A 17686-nucleotide genomic window follows, 5' to 3' on the forward strand; every position below is an offset into this window, starting at 1 on the left:
CACATGTCCACAGTCTCCAGGGTGACTCCACCCCCCAGACCAAATAACTAGGAGTACATATCCACAGTCCAGGGTAACCCCAAAGCCTAAACCTGTAGCCACACATCCGTAGTATCCATGGTGATTCCCTCCTAGACCATGCATCCAGGATCACAAGACGACTATCTCCAGGGTGACCCCCGCCCAACCCTGCACCTGGGGTCACATTCCACCATCTCTAGGCTGACACTTCTCCCTAGAATCTGTACCTGGGGTCATACAGGCACAGTCTCTGGGATGACACCATCCCCCAGACCCTGCCCCCGTGGAGGGCAATCCCACTTCCTAGACCCTATATCTGGAGTCACACATCCACAGTTTCTATGGTGACCCCCTCTTAAAGCATGCACCTTGGATCACATGTCCACAGTCTCCAGGTAGAGCACCCTCCCCTAAATCTGCACTTTGAATCACACATCCACAGTCCTCAGGGTGACCCCGCCTCCCAGATGAATGAAAGGCATAAAAACAGAGTGCTTTTCAGACATCTATCAGCAACTGTCTAGATTCTAAGATGTGATAACTCCAGGTTTGCAAGAGGCCCTAATTTCCAGAGTCATAGGCAGTATATTTCCCTGCATTTTCTGAGCCTTGTGAACCCATTCCTAGTTCATATTGGGTCTGCCCCTGAGGAAACAGGCTTGGGAAATTGTCTAAGAGTGCTGAGTGCCATACTGTTGTTACCTTGATTAGTTAACATTCTAATGGAAATGATCCTGAAGCAAGGAGTTGCAAGCTGCCTGCTTGCACCAGAAATCGAAAAAGTTTGAGCAAACCTATTGATGTCATAAGTAGAAAACATCATTTGCCTGGATTATCAGGCAGCTGCCAGCCCACACCCTTTTAGTGCCAACAGAGAGAAAATGCGAATTTTGCCAACAGGATTCAATAACCAGGTTCATACTCAGTGTGTGTCCCTGCAATATCCAAGAATTTTCCAAACAGACCTAGGATCACTGGATCTCTCCTACAGAGATAACTTGATGGAACATTTACTCTGAAGGGTGAGTCTTGTTGAGGTGAGTCCTTCCCCAAGGCCACAGAAGTGGAGCCCGGAACCAAGGTCACCTGTGAATCTGACTGAGTCCCTTTGCAACTGTTGCCAAAAGCCCCTGATCATCACCAATAAGCTTCCTGACTCCCTACCAGGCAAAGATGCTCACTCCAGTAAACACCCTATGGTGCCCCAACCAATCATCTAACATCAACCTTTCAGCAGGAATTTTCTTTGTCTTGAAGCCATGAAAGCTGTTGACTTTCCCTAGTCTGTCAGCAGGTTGCCCTGCTGTGCTCACAGTGCCCACATTATCTCTGCTCTTTGTTCTTAATAAAAACTCACTCCCTTCTGAATGCTCTATGTCTGGAAATTATTTTCCAACTTGGGCTCAGACTACCTCAGCAAGACTCCCATAACAAGGGCTGCTTTCCTGGATCACACTCACCACTTGTTGTCCACTCCCAGCTCAAAGCAGAAAGGCCTCCTTGGCCTGGTCCTTCCCTCTCATGTCCCGTGCCTGGTCACCAGGAGCTCCCACTGTTCCTGGGCAGGCTGTCTTCTGTGTCCTGGAGAGTCCTCCGTGGTGTCAGGTGGAAGAAACAAGAGGTACCTACTTACGGCAGAAAGTGAAGAGGAACTAAAAAGCCTCTTGATGAAAGTGAAAGAGGAGAGTGAAAAAGTTGGCTTAAAGCTTAACATTCAGAAAACTAAGATCATGGTATCTGGTCCCATCAGTCATGGGAAATAGATGGGGAAACAGTGGAAACAGTGTCAGACTTTATTTTTTTGGGCTCCAAAATCACTGCAGATGGTGATTGCAGCTGTGAAATTAAAAGACGTTTACTCCTTGTAGGAAAGTTATGACCAACCTAGATAGCATATTCAAAAGCAGAGACATTACTTTGCCAACAAAGGTCCGTCTAGTCAAGGCTATGGTTTTTCCAGTAGTCATGTATGGATGTGAGAGTTGGACTGTGAAGAAAGCTGAACGCTGAAGAATCAATGCTTTTGAACTGTGGTGTTGGAGAAGACTGTTGAGAGTCCCTTGGACTGCAAGGAGATCCAACCAGTCCATTCTGAAGGAGGTCAGCCCTGGGTGTTCTTTGGAAGGAATGATGCTAAAGCTGCAACTCCAGTACTTTGGCCACCTCATGTGAAGAGTTGATTCATTGGAAAAGACTCTGATGCTTGGAGGGATTGGGGGCAGGAGGAGAAGGGGACGACAGAGGATGAGACGGCTGGATGGCATCACTGGCTCAATGGACGTGAGTTTGAGTGAACTCCTGGAATTGGTGATGGACAGGGAGGCCTGGCATGCTGTAATTCATGGGGTTGCAAAGAGTCGTACATGACTGAGTGACTGAACTGAACTGTACTGAACTTATGAGGTCTCCCACACCAGCACAGCAACCAGTACCCTGCTACTGACCTCTTCACTCTGGATGGGCTGGGGGTGTTTCAGGGGACGTCCCCCAACATGTCCTTGTCCTCATATAATCCCAGTACTGCCCACGTGAGAGTCACTAAGCTACTCTGTGATGACTGCACAGAGAGAATACTTGTTCACTCGCACCTCCCATGAGCATGGGATTCTTATGGGCAGGCCCCTCCCAGCATATGGGGTTCACCTGTGCAGGTATCCCACAGGACTCAACACCCAGGAACTGTCCACAAAGCCCTCATTGCAGAGCACCCCCAGCCCCTCTGTTGGACAGATCTGATCTTGAGCCCCTCAGAGAAGTAACAAACAGCAGCTTCTGGACAGGTCTGTGACGCTGGGCTTCGCTGTGTGTGGCCTCCTTCCAGCAGGTTTCCAGAGGCTTCCATTGCACCTGGGCACTGAGCCTGTCTCCACCCACCACCCCTCCTCTCCCTGACCCCTGGGTCCCTCTCATTAGAAGAAGTCCTTCCTGAAATTCTCTCCCAGTTGTGGGCCAGATAAAATGATTAGAAAATAAGTCAGAGCTGCGGCCCCATATCCATCCTCACCCTCAGGACCCACAGGTGCTCCTGGAACCTTGGCCAGCACAACAAGGCCCATTTTCTGAAACCACAAGCCCAAATGGGCAATGATTGGCTGACCTGGCTGGCCTGCCCTTTGCACATGTGCATGGGTTGAGGTCTATATAAACCCCCTCAAGTGCCTAAAGCTGTACTTGATGCCATCTTTTCTGCTTAGACTTTGCAGGGCTGGTTTGGTGATAGTGAGGGGCCATGGCATTTCAGGGGATCTGGTTGGTATGGGGTTCTGCTGGACCTTCTTCAGGAGGTGCTAGGCTGTCACTTGTTAAGGATGGGCTGTGTCGCCTATTCCTGCTGTTGGAAATCTTTTCAGGCAGAGACGAGGAAGCAAGAAAACAGGCAATGGGAGCAGGACAGGAGAAGTATCTCAGGTAGGAAAATGGAAAGCTTCCAGAAGATCACTCAGGCCAGAACTATCCTGCCTGACCTACAGGAGCCAACTCAGTAAGCGTGCTGTTGCTGGAGTGGCTTCAAACACTTTTCTACAGCCTGTGAAGTCTTTGCATGTATTCAGGAGTTCTACCTGGGAAGCGTGGATGAGGTTCAGGAACGGCTAGCCTGGGGGTCAGCCAGCATTTACTTAGAGATGACTCTGTGGGGTCTCCCAGCTACCCACTGAAGACCCTTATTTGGAGGGAAGTGGGTAGGGAGTGTGGAAGGGCTGCTGGCTGCACATGAGTAAGTCCCCACCCCGACCATCTTCAGAATTGCTCATCCCTGGAGCAAACGTCCTAATTGGGTTTTCACCTGTGTAACTAGTGGCTTCTTAATTAGCAATGTGAACAGTGATAAAAAATGTCCTCAGTCAGGACTGAGATGTTACAACACATGTACCAGTGTAAGAACCTGAGGAGGCATGTGCAGCCAGTACCCCTAGGGACAGGCTTCAGTCTTGACCCCTCAACATTCTGATGTCCAGCTACTGCTTTAGCATTTCTGAGGGCCCAGTGCTGACTCTAAGGGTTCTGTAATCCAGGCTCCATCTGCCTTTAGTGAGACCCACACTTCTAGGATCCTACAGAGCAGGGTCTGTGTGGCTGCTCTGTGGCTTCTCTAACAAATGATCACAAGCTGGGTGGGTTAAAACAACAGGAATTCACCCTCCCCCAGTCCTGGAGACCAGACACCTGAGATCTAGGTGGATCAGGGCTGAGGTCCCTCCAGAGGCTCCAGGATAGGGTCCTTCCTGCCTTTTCCAGCTTCAGGGGCTCCAGGGGTCCCTGGGCTTGTGGTCCCCTCCCTCCCATCTCTGGCTCTGCCTTTAAGAGGCTTCTCCTTGGTGTCCTCTTTCATCTCTTCGAAGGACTCTGTCAGTTGGATTGAAGGTCAATCCCTAGATGACCTTACCTTGATATCCTTAACTACATCTACAAAGACCTTTTCCCCAGATATGGCCCTGTTCTGCGGGGACACATCTTTGGTAGCCACCACTCACCCCATTCTCTGTGTATCAAATAACCCTCATTTTAGGAGATCACCACAGGCCCATATAGATGGGCGCAGACAGTGGCCACACACATGGAGTCTGGAGAGAAAGAAGCCCTTGGAGTCACTTGGAATGGATGAAGGCCTGGCTTCATCAGGTGAGGGAAATTACAGGGAGAAGAGGGGCATGGTCTTGTTCAGGCTTCAAAAAGACCACATTGGGGGATGTGAGATGCACCGTGGGGCAGGGAGCTTTGTCAGGGCCTGATGGAGGGGTTAGGCTTGGGCCAGGGCTGTGGAAGTCAAGGGGACTTAGTTGGGGGGGGGAGGGGGCTGGCCATATGCCCTGGAGGAGGAGCTCACAGTCACTGGGGCACAAGGAACTGGGAACCTGGGAGGCCTCCATGTTGCTGAACCTGAAGAGGAAACGTTAAAATTTTACATCACCTCCTGCTCCTGCTGCCTCTGTAACTCAGCTTGCTCCTTGCAAAGTCTGGATCATGTAGGCCATGCAGTCTCAGAAAGTGGGGATTTACAATACTCAGAGCTGGAGCTTGCCTCCCTTACCCTTGTCCTGGCCCCTGCAAACCTGCTTGATCATGCCTGTCCGTGATAATGTAGGTCCCGCCTCCCTGACAATCCCCCCACCCCAAGGGGAACTCCCTGCTCTTCTGGAGCACTTCCAGTGGCTGTGGGTGACCACTGACAGGACTCTGGTCTCCTCAGGACCCACTGAGACTTCAGCTTCAGGACAGTGTGAGGTTCAGTTCAGGCTGACAGGAGATGGGTCACTACAGGATCCATGTGGTTTAAGCTTTGGAACATGGTGGGGTTCAGCTCAGGTGGAGGGAATTCTTGCCTCCTCAGAACCCACTGGAGCTTTAGTTTTGGGGCATTGTGGAGTTCAGTTCAGGCTGATGGAATCTGGTCTTCTCAGGACTTGATGGGGGTTCAGCTTCGGGACATTGTGGGGTTCAGTTCAGGCTGATAGGAGATGGGTCACCACAGGACCTATGTGATTTTGGCTTTGGGACATTGTGGGGTTCATTTCAGGCTGATGGAATCTGGTCTCCTCAGGACCCACTTGAGCTTCAGTTTTGGGGCATGGTGGGGTTCAGTTGAGGCTTATGTGAGCCTGGTCCCTCAGTACCCACTTGGGCTTCAGTTTTCAGGCATTGTGGGGTTCAGTTGAGGCTGATGGGAGTCTGATCTCATCAAGACCTGCTGGGGGTTCAGCTTTAGGACATTGTGGGGTTCAGTTGAGTCTGACGGGAGTCTAGTTTCCTCAAGACCTGCAAGGAGGTGGTGCTGCTGAAGGAAAATGTGAGGAAAATTGGGAAGAAGATTTCTGTGTGTGGCTGTTGCTGAAAGTCTGTCTTACGAGGACCCAGAACTGTTAGGGCTTGATGTGGAACGTTGTGGGATTTTAGTCAGTTTTTGTCTGTGTATAAGATGGTGTCCTATATTATTCCTTGTTGTGTGGTTTCCATTTTTCCCAGCATGGTTTATTGGTGGGGGGGTGGGGGGGTGGGGGGACTGTCCTTTTCTGCGTGTATGTTCTTAGTTCCTTTACTGTAAATTAATTACCATGTACCTCAAGGTTTACTTCTGAGCTCTCTTGTCTCTGTGCCTATTTCTGTGCCAATTCCACACGTCTTGTGGTGACTTTAGGAGCATACTCTAAATTGAAGTCCGGGATAGACATGCCACCAGCCTGTTCTGCTTTCTCAGGGTCCCTTTGGCTCTTCTGGTTCCTTTGTGGAGATTGTGATGTGAAGATTGCTTTTGTTTCTGTGAAAAATGTCATTGAAATGTTGGCAGTGATTGCATGAATGTGTACGTTGCTTCAGTTAGAATGGATATTTTAATGGTATTTTCACCCATAAACATGGGATATTTTTTTACTTGTGTCCATTCAGTTTCTTTGATCATTGTCTTGTAGTTTTTAGCTTGCAGGTCTTTCAAGTCCTTGGTTAGATTTCTAGTTTTTTTGGTGGGGGAGCGGGGGGGAATGAAATTGTAAAAGGGATTATTTTCTTAATTTCTCTTTCTAATAGTTCATTGTTAGTGTAGAGAATCACAAATGATCCTGCAGTTCTACTGACTTTCTTTTGTTTTTTTTTTTTTTGGCCCTGCAGCTCAACATGTTGAATCTTAGTTCCCTGACAAAGGATCAAACTCATAACCCCTGCAGTGGAAGTGCAGAGTCTTAACCACTGGACTGCCAGGCAAGTCCATGAATTCACTTTTTAGTTCTGACAGTTGCTTTGATGTAGTGTTATGTGGAAAACTAGAATTAAGACATCTCATAGTTTCAGTTCCATCTGGGTCATCCACAGCACCCAGCGCATGGTGTCTACTAATATACTCTTCCTACAGTGCCTTTTAATACCATGTGGACTAGTACAAGGCAATTTGCATCACTAATTTCATTGAATTTGATTTGGTTAAGTCTTGGCTTCTATTGCAATGTTCGATGTCATCTCTGATTTTCTGGCATGTGACATACATGGTTGTACTGAAAAGTAATTTACTTTCTAGTAAAACTGCAAATGTTTCAACTTTATTTATTATTTTTTTGTTATATTTTTTTAAATTTTATTTTATTTTTAAACTTTACATAATTGTATTAGTTTTGCCAAACATCAAAACGAATCCACCACAGGTATACACGTGTTCCCCACTCTGAACCCTCTTCCCTCCTCCCTCCCCATACCATCCCTCTGGGTTGTCCCAGTGCACTAGCCCCAAGCATCCAGTATCGTGCATCGAACCTAGACTGGCAACTCGTTTCATACATGATATTTTACATGTTTCAATGCCATTCTTCCAAATCTTCCCACCCTCTCCCTCTCCCACAGAGTCCATAAGACTGATCTATACATCAGTGTCTCTTTTGCTGTCTCGTACACAGGGTTATTGTTACCATCTTTCTAAATTCCATATATATGCGTTAGTATACTGTATTGGTGTTTTTCTTTCTGGCTTACTTCACTCTGTATAATAGGCTCCAGTTTCATCCACCTCATTAGAACTGATTCAAATGTATTCTTTTTAATGGCTGAGTAATACTCCATTGTGTATATGTACCACTGCTTTCTTATCCATTCATCTGCTGATGGACATCTAGGTTGCGTCCATGTCCTGGCTATTATAAACAGTGCTGCGATGAACACTGGGGTACACGTGTCTCTTTCCCTTATGGTTTCCTCAGTGTGTATGCCCAGCAGTGGGATTGCTGGATCATAAGGTGGTTCTATTTCCAGTTTTTTAAGGAATCTCCACACAGTTCTCCATAGTGGCTGTACTAGTTTGCATTCCCACCAACAGTATAAGAAGGTTCCCTTTTCTCCACACCCTCTCCAGCATTTATTACTTGTAGACTTTTGGATCGCAGCCATTCTGACTGGTGTGAAATGTGGTTTTGATTTGCGTTTCTCTGATAATGAGTGATGTTGAGCATCTTTTCCTGTGTTTGTTAGCCATCTGTATGTCTTCTTTGGAGAAATGTCTATTTAGTTCTTTGGCCCATTTTTTGATTGGGTCATTTATTTTTCTGGAGTTGAGCTGTAGGAGTTGCTTGTATATTTTTGAGATTAGTTGTTTGTCAGTTGCTTCATTTGCGATTATTTTCTCCCATTCTGAAGGCTGTCTTTTCACCTTGCTAATAGTTTCCTTTGATGTGCAGAAGCTTTTAAGGCTAATTAGGTCCCATGTGTTTATTTTTGCTTTTATTTCCAATATTCTGGGAGGTGGGTCATAGAGGATCCTGCTGTGATGTATGTCAGAGAGTGTTTTGCCTATGTTCTCTAGGAGTTTTATAGTTTCTGGTCTTATGTTTAGATCTTTAATCCATTTTGAGTTTATTTTTGTGTATGGTGTTAGAAAGTGTTCTAGTTTTATTCTTTTACAAGTGGTTGACCAGATTTCCCAGCACCACTTGTTAAAGAGATTGTCTTTAATCCATTGTATATTCTTGCCTCCTTTGTCAAAGATAAGGTGTCCATATGTGTGTGGATTTATCTCTGTGGTACACAGTTTTCTGAGTTAAATTCACCCATTCCAGTCCATTTCAGTTCGCTGATTCCTAGAATGTCAACATTCACTCTTGCCATCTCTTGTTTGAACACTTCCAATTTGTCTTGATTCATGGACCTGACATTCCAGGTTCCTACACAATATTGCTGTTTACAGCATCGGACCTTACTTGTATCACCAGTCACATCCACAGCTGGGTATTCTTTTTGCTTTGGCTCCATCCCTTCATTCTTTCTGGAGTTATTTCTCCACTGATCTCCAGTAGCATATTGGGCACCTACTGACCTGGGGAGTTCCTCTTTCAGTATCCTATCATTTTGCCTTTTCATACTGTTCATGGGGTTCTCAAGGCAAGAATACTGAAGTGACTTGCCATTCCCTTCTCCAGTGGACCACATTCTGTCAGACCTCTTCACCATGACCCGCCCATCTTGGGTTGCCCCACGGGCATGGCTTAGTTTCATTGAGTTAGACAAGGCTGTGGTCCTATTGTGATTAGATTGACTAGTTTTCTGTGAGTATGGTTTCAGTGTATTTGCCCTCTGATGCCCTCTTGCAACACCTACCATCTTACTTGGGTTTCTCTTACCTTGGGTGTGGGGTATCTCTTCACGGCTGCTCCAGCAAAGTGCAGCTGTTTCTCCTTACCTTGGACGAGGGGTATCTCCTAACCACTGCCCTTCCTGACCTTCAACTTGGGATAGCTCCTCTAGGCCCTCCTGTGCCCGAGCAGCCACGGCTCCTTGGACGTGGGGTTGGTCCTCCCGGCCGCCATCCCTGGCCTCAGGCATGGGGGCGTGGGCAGGAATCCCTCAGAAGACTAGCCATCATGGTCAACCAAAGAGTCCAAAATGCAGTACTTGGATGCAATCTCAAAAATGACAGAATGATCTCTGTTCGTTTCCGAGGCAAACCATTCAATATCACAGTAATCCAAGTCTATGCCTCAACAAGTAATGCTGAAGAAGCTGAAGTTGAATGGTTTTATGAAGACCTACAAGACCTTTTAGAACTAACACCCCAAAAAGATGTCCTTTTCATTATAGGGGACTGGAATGCAAAAGTAGGAAGTCAAGAAACACCTGGAGTAACAGGCAAATTTGGCCTTGGAATATGGAATGAAGCAGGGCAAAGACTAATAGAGTTTTGCCAAGAAAATGCACTGGTCATAACAAACACCTTCTTCCAACAACACAAGAGAAGACTCTATACATGGACATCACCAGATGGTCAACACTGAAATCAGATTGATTATATTCTTTGCAGCCAAAGATGGAGAAGCTCTATAGAGTCAGCAAAAACAAGACCAGGAGCTGACTGTGGCTCAGACCATGAACTCCTTATTGCCAAATTCAGACTGAAATTGAAGAAAGTAGGGAAAACCACTAGACCATTCAGGTATGACCTAAATCAAATCCCTTATGGTTATACAGTGGAAGTGAGAAATAGATTTAAGGGCCTAGATCTGATAGATAGAGTGCCTGATGAACTATGGACGGAGGTTCATGACATTGTACAGGAGACAGGGATCAAGACTATCCCCATGGAAAAGAAATGCAAAAAAAGCAAAATGGCTGTCTGGGGAGGCCTTACAAATAGCTGTGAAAAGAAGAGAAGCGAAAAGCAAAGGAGCAAAGGAAAGATATAAACATCTGAATGCAGAGTTCCAAAGAATAGCAAGAAGGGATAAGAAAACCTTCTTCAGTGATTAATGCAAAGAAATAGAGGAAAACAACAGAATGGGAAAGACTAGGGATCTCTTCAAGAAAATCAGAGATACCAAAGGAACATTTCATGCAAAGACGGGCTCGATAAAAGACAGAAATGGTATGGACCTAACAGAAGCAGAAGTTATTAAGAAGAGGTGGCAAGAATACACAGAAGAACTGTACAAAAAAGATCTTCACGACCCAGATAATCACGATGGTGTGATCACTGACCTAGAGCCAGACATCCTGGAATGTGAAGCCAAGTGGGCCTTAGAAAGCATCACTACAAACAAAGCTAGTGGAGGTGATGGAATTCCAGTTGAGCTGTTTCAAATCCTGAAAGATGATGCTGTGATAGTGCTGCACTCAATATGCCAGCACATTTGGAAAACTCAGCAGTGGCCACAGGACTGGAAAAGGTCAGTTTTCATTCCAATCCCACAGAAGACAATGCCAAAGAATGCTCAAACTACTGCACAATTGCACTCATCTCACACACTAGTAAAGTAATGCTCAAAATTCTCCAAGCCAGGCTTCAGCAATATGTGAACCGTGAGCTTCCTGATGTTCAAGCTGGATTTAGAAAAGGCAGAGGAACCAGAGATCAAATTGCCAACATCTGCTGTATCATCGAAAAAGCAAGAGAGTTCCAGAAAAGCATCTATTTCTCCTTTATTGACTATGCCAAAGCCTTTGACTGTGTGGATCACAATAAACTGTGGAAAATTCTGAAAGAGATGGGAATACCAGACCACCTGATCTGCCTCTTGAGAAATTTGTATACAGGTCAGGAAGCAACAGCTAGAACTGGACATGGAACAACAGACTGGTTCCAAATAGGAAAAGGAGTACATCAAGGTTGTATATTGTCACCCTGTTTATTTAACTTCTATGCAGAGTACATCATGAGAAACGCTGGACTGGAAGAAACACAAGCTGGAATCAAGATTGCCGGGAGAAATATCAATAAGCTCAGATATGCAGATGACACCACCCTTATGGCAGAAAGTGAAGAGGAACTCAAAAGCCTCTTGATGAAAGTGAAAGTGGAGAGTGAAAAAGTTGGCTTAAAGTTCATCATTCAGAAAACAAAGATCATGGCATCCGGTCCCATCACTTCATGGGAAATAGATGGGGTAACAGTGTCAGACTTTATTTTTCTGGGCTCCAAAATCACTGCATATGGTGACTGTAGCCATGAAATTAAAAGATGCTTACTCCTTGGAAGGAAAGTTATGACCAACCTAGATAGCATATTCAAAAGCAGAGACATTACTTTGCCAACAAAGGTCTATCTAGTCAAGGCTATGGTTTTTCCTGTGGTCATGTATGGATGTGAGAGTTGGACTGTGAAGAAGGCTGAGCACCGAAGAATTGATGCTTTTGAACTGTGGTGTTGGAGAAGACTCTTGAGAGTCCCTTGGACTGCAAGGAGATCCAACCAGTCCATTCTGAAGGAGATCAGCCCTGGGATTTCTTTGGAAGGAATGATGCTAAAGCTGAAACTCCAGTACTTTGGCCACCTCACGCGAAGAGTTGACTCATTGGAAAAGACTCTGATGCTGGGAGGGATTGGGAGCAAGAGGAGAAGGGGATGACAGAGGATGAGATGGTTGGATGGCATCACTGACTCGATGGGTGTGAGTCTGAGTGAACTCCGTGAGTTGGTGATGGATAAGGAGGCGTGCTGCGATTCATGGGCTCGCAAAGAGTTGGACACGACTGAGCTACTTATATGATCTGACACAGTTTTCTACATTCACACCAAATGCTGCAATGTGTTTTACCCCAAACAGGGTCACTTTCCTGGGGAACCAGCCCATAACCCCCAAACAGGGGATACTTATGGTTTCCACATGATAATCGTATCCGTAGGTCCAGTTCAACTTTCATCAGCTGCCCAAGCTTTGTGCAAATGTCTTTCTCCATTCTAATGCAGTTTTCTTTTTCTGGAGCCATCACTTTAATATGAGGGCTTTCCCTCATATTAAAAACCTTCATGGATTTAAAGTGACAAGATGCCTATGATCTGGGTGGCTTTTTCTGTGTGGTTTCTTTCACTGAGAATGGTTTCCATGTTGTGCCATGTATCATTTCTTCATTGTGCTTACAAACGTATGACAGCATTTATCATTTGAGTCATTTTAAATATGCACTTTTATAGCATTAACTGCACTCAGATTGCTGTAAACATTTCCCCACCATTCATCTCCAGAATCTTTTCCTTTTCCTGAAGTGACACTGTAACCATTAAACACTTACTACCCTCAATCCCTGGCAATCTTATTCTACTTGGAATTTGTCTTATATGGATATCCCATACTGGTGGAATCATAGAATATTTTTCCTTTTGTGTTGGGCTTCTTTCACTTGGTATAATGACTTGAAGCTTCATCCACATTATAGCGTGTGTGAGGATATTCTTGTTTTTAAAGACTGAATCACATTCCATTGTGTTTATACTACATTGTGCTTATCCAGTCATCTGTTGAACACATGTGTTGCTTCCACCTTTTGGCTACTGTGAATAATGCTGCTATTAATATGGGGTTCAAATATCTGTTCCAGTTCTTGGTTTAAAATATTTTGGGTGTATACCCTGGACCGGAATTGATGGATTCTATGTTAGCTCTGTGTTTAAGTTTTTAAGAAGCCCCCTACTGTTTTCTGCAGCTTTGGCACTATTTTACTATATTACTTTCTATGGCAGAGTAATTCATCTTATGGATGGATCTACCCTATTTGCTCTTCCATTCACCTGTTGGTGGGCATTTTCATTGTTTTTAACTTGGGCTCTCAAGAACACTGCTGCTGGGAATACTGGTGTGCAAGTTTATATTTGAACACCTGCTTTAAATTCTTTGGATGCATATCTAGGAGTGGAGTTGCCAAAACATGATAATTCAGTTCAGTTACTCAGTAATGTCCGACTCTTTGTAACCCCCATGGACGGCAGCACACCAGGCTTCCCTATCCATCACCAACTCCCGGAGCTTGCTCAAAGTCATGTCCATCGAGTTGGTGATGCCATCCAACCATCTCATCCTGTTATCCCTTTCTGCTCCTACCTTCAGGCTTACCCAGCATCAGGGTCTTTTCCAACGAATCAGTTCTTCACATCAGGTGGCCAAAGTATTGCAGTTTCAGCTTCAGCATCAGTCCTTCCAATGAATATTCAGGGCTGATTTCCCTTAGGATTGACTGGCTGCAGTCCAAGGAATTCTCAAGAGTCTTCTCCAACATCACAGTTCAAAAGCATCACTTCTTAGGCACTCAGTTTTCTTTGTAGTCCAGCTCTAACATCTATACATGGCTACTGGAAAAACCATAGCTTTGAATACATGGACTTTTGTTGGTAATGTCTCTGCTTTTTAATATGCTGTCTAGGTTGGTCATAACTTTTCTTCCAAGGAGCAAGTGTCTTTTAATTTCATGGCTGCAGTCACCATCTTCAGTGATTTTTGGATGCCCCCAAAATAAAGTCTGTCACTGTTTCCATTGTTTCCCCGTCTATTTGCCATGAAGTGATGGGATTGGATGCCATGATCTTAGTTGTCTGAATACTGAGTTTTAAGATAACTTTTTCACTCTCCTCTTTCACTTTCATCAAGAGGCTCTTTAGTTCTTTGCTTTCTGCCATAAGAGTGGTGTCATCTGCGTATCTGAGATTATTGATGTTTCTTCCGGCAGTCTTGATTCCAGCTTGTGCTTCATCCAGCCCCAGGATTTCACATTATGTACTCTGCATATAAGTTAAATAAGCAGGGTGACAATATACAGCCTTGCCATACTCCTTTCCCGATTGGAACCAGTCTGTTGTTCGATGTCCAGTTCTAACTATTGCTTCTTGAACTGCATACAGATTTCTCAGGAGGCAGGTAAGGTGGTCTTTTATTCCCATCTCTTTAAGAATTTTCCACAGTTTGTGGTTCTCCAAAGTCAAAGGCTTTGGCATTGTCAATAAAGCAGAAGTAAATGTTTTTCTGGATGTTTTTCTCTCTTACTTTTTCAATGATCGAACAGAAGTTGGCAATTTGATCTCTGGTTCCTCTGCCTTTTATAAATCCAGCTTGAACATCTAGAAGTTAATGGTTCATGTACTGTTGAAGTCTGGCTTGAAGAATTTTGAGCATTACTTTGTGAATGTGTGAGATGAGTGCAACTGTGCAGTAGTTGGCACATTCTTTGGCATTGCCTTTCTTGGGGATTGGAATGAAAACTGACCTTTTCCAGTCCTGTGGCCACTGCTGAGTGATATGATAATTACATTTTTATGTTTTTGAGAAGATGCTGGTTTTGCACACATAGATCGTACACGTAGATTGCACACACAGATTTTACATCTCCACAAGTAAAGTTTGCATTCCAATTTCTGTACATTTCCCCCAACATTTGTTATTTGTCTTTATTGTTGATTTCCCCCACGTCCATCCTGAGTGCCTTATTAAGGAGGAAGTCATAATGCAGGACCCACATTTGAGGAGAGGGGAGTTAGCTTCACATACTTGGTGGACAGCTGAGTGTCTGTATCAATTATTTAGAATCTTTCTGCATAGAGATTTTTATTTAATGCTACTCATAAAACCTATGTTTTTTGTTTGTTTGTTTTTTTACCTGTTTGGACACCTGAAAATTATTTTAAACTTTTGGGAGCTTCCTTGGTGGTTCAGACTGTAAAAGAATCTGCTTGCAATGCAGGAAACCTGGGTTTAACCCCTGGATGGGGAAGATCCCCTGGAGAAGGAAATGGCAACCCACTCCAGTACTCTTGCTTGGAAAACTTCATGGATGGAGGAGCCTCGTAGGCTACAGTCCATGGGGTCGCAAAGAGTTAGACATGACTGAGAGACTTCACTTTCACTTTCTTTTGACTATAATCCAGCCAATTAGACAGCTTAGTTCAGTCTTGCTTTGGCTATTGAGAGCTTTTTCCATGCTCTCCTGCTTTTATTTTACATAATTCAGCTTTCATGGTTTTTTTTTTTTTTTTGGTTCTTCTTTCTCATATTTTAAGATTATGCTGCTTTACATATTTACTGTCTCGGTCCTAGTATAAGCCACATATTTCAAGAGTCCTTGTTCCTTTTTATTAAATAATATTAGTAAAAACTTGCATGTGGGAACTTCAGCAGAAAATGCATGGAAATACATATGCATATTCCAGACTATGCATACACATGGTTATGAAGATTTTCACATGGAGCTGTGTGTTTCTGTATTAGGCTTAAGATAGTTTATAATGATGTCTCCAACCTGATTTCTTATGACACAGGTATTATAACCTTTTTCCTTTGTCTGCCTGTAACTTCCCACTCCAGTGGTAAGAATCCTGGCTTCCACTACTTGTCAGTTATCAAATTTAGGGCTTGTTCCATTCAGTGACTGATACTGTAGTTTCAGTCCTGTTAGCTAGAAACCCCTGTGGAAAGAACTTACAGAGCCCATTGTTTATATTTGGTACACTTTGCCTTTGGCCTGCAGATTCTATTCATTTCCACAGTGAACTTAGGTCAGATAATTTTGTCCTAACACTGAGAGTGGCTTAAAAAAAATTCTTCTTCTTTTTTAATCTCTTGGCTGTGCTGTGGCATGTGGGATATTAGGTCTCTGACTAGGAATTGAACCCACTTCTCCTGCATTGGCAACGTGGAGTCTTAACCACTGGCCCACCAGGGAAGTCTGAAGCTTTTCATATGTTTCTCAATCTTTTAGATTCTTTGTTAAATTCCACATTCCAGTCTTTGACACTCTCATACCATAAATAAATAAATGTTAATAGGTAATAATTTACTTGTTGGGTTCTGAAAACAAAAATCTATGTGCTTAGACAAATGCATAGTGGCAGGTATTCATCACTAAAGTATCATGTGAAATATTTCAGCCACATATTCCATAGACTGTTTATCATGTCTGTTTTACCTTTTCTAGAATGTCTTATAGGGTCATACAGTGCGTAGCACTTGAGGCTGGATTCCTTCATTTAGTAATATAAGTGTTAGAGTCATGCTTTTCTTTTCTTTTTTTTTTAATAAATGGGTTGGTTGTTCATTCCTTTATATCTCTGAACACTATTGTATTGCATTATATGAGAGGAAAAATAATTTTCCCTCTACCCTCAATGTTCTTCATTGAGATGCTCATAATGAAAGGGAGATGGGCTGGAGAAAAACAATCAGAAGTTTAATATATGCCATACACACCCCCTGTATAGTTCAAAGATACCTGGGAAAACTGAGTCACTTCCTGAAATGGTCCAATATTTTACCTTAAATGCTATCATTGGCTAAAAATGAAAGGAGGAGATTAGGGAATGGAAGAAGCCATTTAAGGGAGATTATTAAGTGAAGCACAGTAAACAAAGGTGTGACTGGAGCCTATTATACAGAGTGAAGTAAGCCAGAAAGAAAAACACCAGTACAGTATACTAACGCATATATATGGAATTTAGAAAGATGGTAACAATAACCCTGTGTACGAGACAGCAAAAGAGACACTGATGTATAGAATAGTCTTATGGACTCTGTGGGAGATGGAGAGGGTGGGAAGATTTGGGAGAATGGCATTGAAACATGTAAAATATCATGTATGAAATGAGTCGCCAGTCCATGTTGGATGCACGATACTGGATGCTTGGGGCTGGTGCACTGGGACGACCCAGAGGGATGGAATGGGGAGGGAGGAGGGAGGAGGGTTCAGGATGGGGAACACATGTATACCTGTGGTGGATTCATTTTGATATTTGGCAAAACTAATACAGTTATGTAAAGTTTAAAAATAAAATAAAATAAAATAAAATTAAAAAAAACAACAAAAAAAACAACAAAAAAAACAAAGGTGTGGTAGTTATGCAGATTAACATCCAGGTCCATTCCGTAGATCTTCTTGATATATAGTCAAGTCAAGTCATTCTTGATATTTAGTCATCATCCATTTCCTTGTCCAGAAAGGGACACATCCTTACAGATGGGGATATCCTTTTTTTTTTTTTTTTTTTTTTGCAGGGGAAAGCGCGAACGCAGTCCCCCACTACCACAAATTATGCAGTCGAGTTTCCCACATTTGGGGAAATCGCAGGGGTCAGCACATCCGGAGTGCAATGGATAAGCCTCGCCCTGGGAAAACCACCTTCGTGATCATGGTATCTCCCCTGCCAGGTAAGTATAGGGGATATCCTTAATAAATGTAAATCTACTTCATAAAACGGCATTTCTACTTGGTTTTCAAAGATTCTCCAGTGGCTGCTGTTTTTTAAAATTAATCAGTCTAAAATAATCCTTTTGCCAAATGGGCATATTTTGGGTGTGCTGTTTTGTGCTCCCCTTGAAATGTCTGTGCCCTAATTTACCTATGAATGCACATCTAAGGAAGGATATCCTGATATTTTAAAGTTTTTAATTATTATGAATTATGAATAGTACTCTTGTACATTACTTGATGCTAGATTTATTTCAGTTTT

General features: G+C 43.7%; 1 non-coding gene across 1 annotated transcript; it reads right to left on the reverse strand.

Moving 5' to 3' along the window:
• Positions 1-17228: 17228 nt before the first annotated feature.
• On the reverse strand, positions 17229-17392 carry LOC129645197 (U1 spliceosomal RNA). Its single transcript, XR_008711280.1, has one exon. It is a non-coding gene; the product is annotated as a U1 spliceosomal RNA (small nuclear RNA).
• Positions 17393-17686: the final 294 nt, after the last annotated feature.

Source organism: Bubalus kerabau, chromosome 2, assembly GCF_029407905.1.
Source record: "Bubalus kerabau isolate K-KA32 ecotype Philippines breed swamp buffalo chromosome 2, PCC_UOA_SB_1v2, whole genome shotgun sequence".
In the NCBI taxonomy this organism is placed as follows: domain Eukaryota; kingdom Metazoa; phylum Chordata; class Mammalia; order Artiodactyla; family Bovidae; genus Bubalus; species Bubalus kerabau.